Raw genomic sequence first — 5235 nt, forward strand, 5'->3', positions numbered from 1 at the left:
CTGAAGAATGTCTCTCTTTTACTGACACTAATGCTTGAAAGTTTGCTCAGTCCACCACCTAAAGAAGGATTTACTCCAGTCACCTCCTCTGTTTGTTTCAGGGGTCAGCATTTCACATTGAAAAAAAAAAAACTTGCACACTACTCATGCTGAATGTTTTCTAATAAATAGGTGATGCTGAGCCAGAGTAGTGTACGGGATTTTTTTCCTTCCCAACTTCTTCATGGGATAGTTGGATGTGCGAAGGGCTGGGCGATATATGGACCATCACTCATATCTCGATATTAAGCTGAAAGGCTATACTCAAAATATATCGAGATGTCTTATATTAACAGTCAGTTGCACAAGATCAACGTGTACATGCAAAATAAACGACCTGTTTGTGAAATTAAAGTCATATTATAAAATAAAACTGTTACTTTTCTGCATAAAAAAAAAAAGAAGTTATATTCTTGTTTTTTCCGTTTGTCTCAGAGAGAGAGAGAGATAGAGAGGAGCAGGGTGAAGAGAGGCAGACAGTTGGATGAGAAAAAGGTGAGCTGGCAGCTCTATATGAGACGCCTGTAACGTTATTTAAATGCAACATAAACTGTATCATCATCATCATCATCATCATCTTTATTGCCAGACTCAGGAGTCCATTAGAAGACATGAAAAACATGCAAAATAAAAACACAAGGTAAATACACATACAGACAGACAAAACATCATCAATATTATAAAAGACAACTGTACCAGTGTCGCCACAAGGATGACTGGTATCGTACAGAACCATGACTGGGATTAGTCAACAGCATGATGATGGAATTCTGAGAATCCTTCAATCGGCAGATAAATTTGTACATTAAGTTTCTCATAAGAGCCTGAAAAGTGTTAACTCCTGCATTACAAAATAACTCACTTGCACTAGTCCATCAAGGTTTTTTAAACAGTATTCTCAGGGAGTCATTCTATGCATATGTATCGATATTGTCTTATCCTATATCTTGTTTGAAAATAGATTGATGTATCTTAACTCTATAAATCGCCCAGCCTTAGATGTATCACTTAAAGGTATCACCTTAAAGGTGTTCATGCTTCCATTGGACAATCGGAAGGGACTATCGATGACATCATAGAGCTCCACAATGTAGATGGTTTGATAAACGACGTCTTATGAGATGGTTTCTATGAGTCCATGATTAAAATATTTGTGCTGTTGCCTCACAGCAAAGAGGTTCCTGGATGGAATCTGGACAGGAGCCTGTCTGTGTGGATTTTGCATGTTCCCTCCCTGTGGGTTCTCTCCTGGTACTGCTGCTTCCTCCAACAATCTAAAGAAATGCTCATTCGGTCAGTTGGTGACTCTAAATTGCCTGTAGGTGGGAACGTCAGTGTGGCTGGTTGTCTTCCCCTAACAGGAAAAGTGGTATAGATAATGGATGGGTTGACGGATGGACACACTGCAATCCTAAATGATATCCTACTGTTGCGCTTGCAAACTATGCAGTGTGTTCTGAGGTGGTATTCTCTCCTTTTATTTTTATTTTGTGTACGGGGTAGCTGTGCAGGAAGATGTGAGTTTCATCTTTTGACCTCTGCCTTCTGCCCTCTGCCCCGCCCCAGCTCAGTGTCACACATTTCTCCTCCTCTGGTCCTTTCTTCATAAGGCAGGTTGCTCACTTGGCGGCGGCGGCGTTCGCACTAACACGGAAACATGACCAACAACACTCAGCGAGGTCGTCAGGGAGCAGGGACCTCCCGCTGCCTGGAACAGCAGTCTGACCTTCAGCCGACGCCACCCCCCTGTTAACCCCTCAATTAACCTCCACGTCAGCCCCCCTGCTGCGCTCGCACAGACGAAGAACCCCCCCACCTCTTCAATTCTATCTTTATGTCCTTTTATCATTTTCTGCCTGGATACACCCTAGCCCTGGGAAATTACCATTTTATTTCACTAATGCGTGATGGAAAAATATCACTGTCCAGAAAGTCTGCAATCATCCCGGAGTTGTGCTTTAGTTGTCACTTTCTTCCACGTTGGCAGAGCAGGCAGAGGGTGGGAAATATATAAAAAAAATCTCCAGGTAGAGTGTGCAATGACCTTTTCACAAAGTTGTCCACCTTTCCACTCCTCTAATCAATCCGCCTTCTGATCGCTCGCTGAGCTGGATTGTAATGTCACAATTAGGACGGCTCTGTTGTTTCTGTTTGCCGTCTGGGCAGAAAGTCGGCGCTTATCTGGTCTCAAGGTCATTTCTCTTAAAATATTTGATGAATTATCATGCGGCCTCCTCCCACTAGCCTTGTATCCATCCATCCATCCATCCATCCATCCATTCATGCATCTGTCCATCTCTTTATTTGTTCTTTCTGCACAACACAATTCAGAAAACAAAAGTCTCCTGCACAGGAACAAATTACTGCTTTTGCTTGACATGAGAAAAATAGCAGATGGCTTCATTAATCGTGTTTTCTTTCCTTGGTTGTCATATTGAAGGTAGACCTAAGAGTTGTGTACTGATAAGATTATAACCATATTATAATTACATATAATACGACTAATTAGAAAGGACATGAGGGGGTGGCAGTAATGTGCGACACCTCTTTATTCACCATCTGTTTTCTTTTTTTCCCATATGGAACATCAATGCTTCTTTTTGTCAAACGGCAGAAAATGTAACTACACAAAGCCCCCCCCCCCCCCCCCATCCCCTCTTGTCCTCTGTCAATCCATACCATCCATAATAGCCATCATTATCCGGCTGTTAGTATTGAGGTGGTTCATTTGGATATATTTATGATATTCTGTTGTCAGCCATTAAAGATAATCATGCAGATGCAATAACTGTCAGCATCTGTGCGGATGCGCACCACGTTAAAAATAACACGCACTGATACAATATGGCATCTGTCATATTGGGTTTACGCATAACACGTCTCCTTATGTCTTATTATGTGGTTAGTCTGTGGAACGCGTTTATATTTGTTCAACCGACATTCATGCAGTTTTTTTCTCTCTCAAGAGTAAAAAAGTTGCCTTCTCTGTCTTTTATTCCCCTCCCTCCCCAACTCGTGTCGAAGTTGGAGAAGAAGAATCCACCTCGCTGTTTAGACTCTTGGCGCGACATTAAAATAAGATGAGAGGATATTTCAGAAGGCCGTGCAAGAAAGGAAATAAGAAGAAGAAGGGAGAGTTCAAGTAATGTCACTTTCAATTAATCTCCTCAGGTAGTGGCCCCATTAGCCCTCTCACACAAGGGCCTGGTTTACAATGCAAATAGGGTCATTACCTGAGGACTCTAATTGACTTTGACAAGAGGCTGGAGAAGTCTGCTTCCACTTGCACTACGTGTTATTTGTTTGCTTATTATTTCCCTCGCACAAATTATTGATGTGGTAGCCAACATGAAAAATGCATTAAATTTGCATTAGCAGTGACAGATTTGTGGCAAGACATGTTTTTTTTCTTTTTCTTCCTGATGTATTGTTTCCCCAACGTTAAGTTCCGCACAACTTCAATTTTTCATACTTTGGATACAAAAAAACAACACTCATAAATTGCATCAGTCTCCGCACAATGTCTCAGCAATGAAATGTAAATGATTTCCAAGGGAAAGATTTGTCCTCTTTGTTCCTCCCTCTTCTTAGAGTAACAACGTATGATCCTGCTCACACCTTAAATATTTAAAGACCCCCTTTTGCTAAAGCTTTGCTGTGGTACATGGGGCCTCTGACTGCTTCTAATCTCCTAGTTACCTGGAGGCGTCGCCACGGTGATGCAAAGATAACGCGGCAGTTCGTGAGATCACGAGACTCAAGCGCTGGAAAAAAAAAGAAAAAAAAAGCTCTTTACGGGAGCACAGTGAGGTTCAAAGTTTCTGCCCTGCACCGACAACATCAGCCTCAGAGAAAGAAAGAATGAAAGGAGAGAGGAGACGCTGAGATGTTTTTCCCAATCATTTCATATTATTTTTCTTCCACGAGGCAGCTCAAAACATCCCCTCCTTCCTCCCTGGAGTTCAGATGTTGTGGCTTCTTAAGCCGTACATGCAAGCGGAGTATTTCTGTTTGTGAGCATATGTTCAGGGAGGTTTTTTTTCCCTTTTTTTTTTGCTGCATGCAGAGATTTCTAGAAACAGAAGAAGGGGGACCTGTAAATAACACATCAGTATAAAGTTGGATACTTTCAACTTTTCCTGTCCTCCATCTGAAAGCCAATGGACCGTGGGAGAGGCAAATTGAGAGGGACATGCAGGCCAGGGATGCCTGTTTATTTGCTTGTACACGCTCCTTGAGCTATAAATTAGTTGTCACCATTGTTGCACGTCAATTGCTGATGTGGACGTGTTGCGGTCTCCCAAGCAGGCACTTTTGATTGTTTGTTCTTAACATCACTTAAATGAACGCCAACTCTGCTGGCCTCCAGTCATCTGCATCGAGCTGGTGATTGGCAGGTTGTTTGGCAGGCGTGCTTGTAGTGTTGTAGCTTATCGGAACGTTTACAACAGCATAACAGGCCAGGATGTGTTCACGATCAGACGAGTTGACTTTTGCAGGTTTGCAACAACACCATAATGGGTTTCATTAAAACACTGATTTTGTTTGCTTTTTAAATAAGTTGTCTTTTGCAATTTGGATTTCTTTCCGTGTTTACTTGGATTTTCTCGGAACGTCAAATGAAACGGCGCATGACAAAAACACAGGCTGAGGCTGGTTCCACTTTTTTTTTCAAGATCAACTGCAACCTTTAGTAAATCAAAGCATATTTATTTTTTCTTCCCGACAAAAATGCTTCAAATTGAGCATACACAAGAGCGCAAATGGAAACTTGTGTCATGAAAAATAAGGCTTGTTTATGAGAGCAAGGATGTGTGTTTGTGTGTGTGTGTGTGTGTGCATGTCTCCCTCCAAACCTGACTCAAGTCAAGCCACCCCGCCTGGACGCAGTGCAAAGAGGGAGAGAGAGAGAGAGAGAGAGAGAGAGAGAGAGAGAGAGCATCTAGTAGCTTACGTCCCTCCATGCAGAAAGAAAACACGGATCAAGGTCTTAATAACACCAGCCATTGTGGCAAATATATAGGACTCAACTTTCCGCTTGGAGCAGCCTCTTCACATTGAGTTAACATGAGTGACAGGCAAAGCCTCTCGCACACACATGCATACACACACAAATAGGCCGACTCTGACATGCTTTTGCAACAACAGGCGAAAAACATAAAAAGATCAAACAAACATGTTCACACGCGGCTTTTC

Source organism: Labrus bergylta, chromosome 23 (assembly GCF_963930695.1).
Source record: "Labrus bergylta chromosome 23, fLabBer1.1, whole genome shotgun sequence".
Taxonomy (NCBI): Eukaryota; Metazoa; Chordata; class Actinopteri; order Labriformes; family Labridae; genus Labrus; species Labrus bergylta.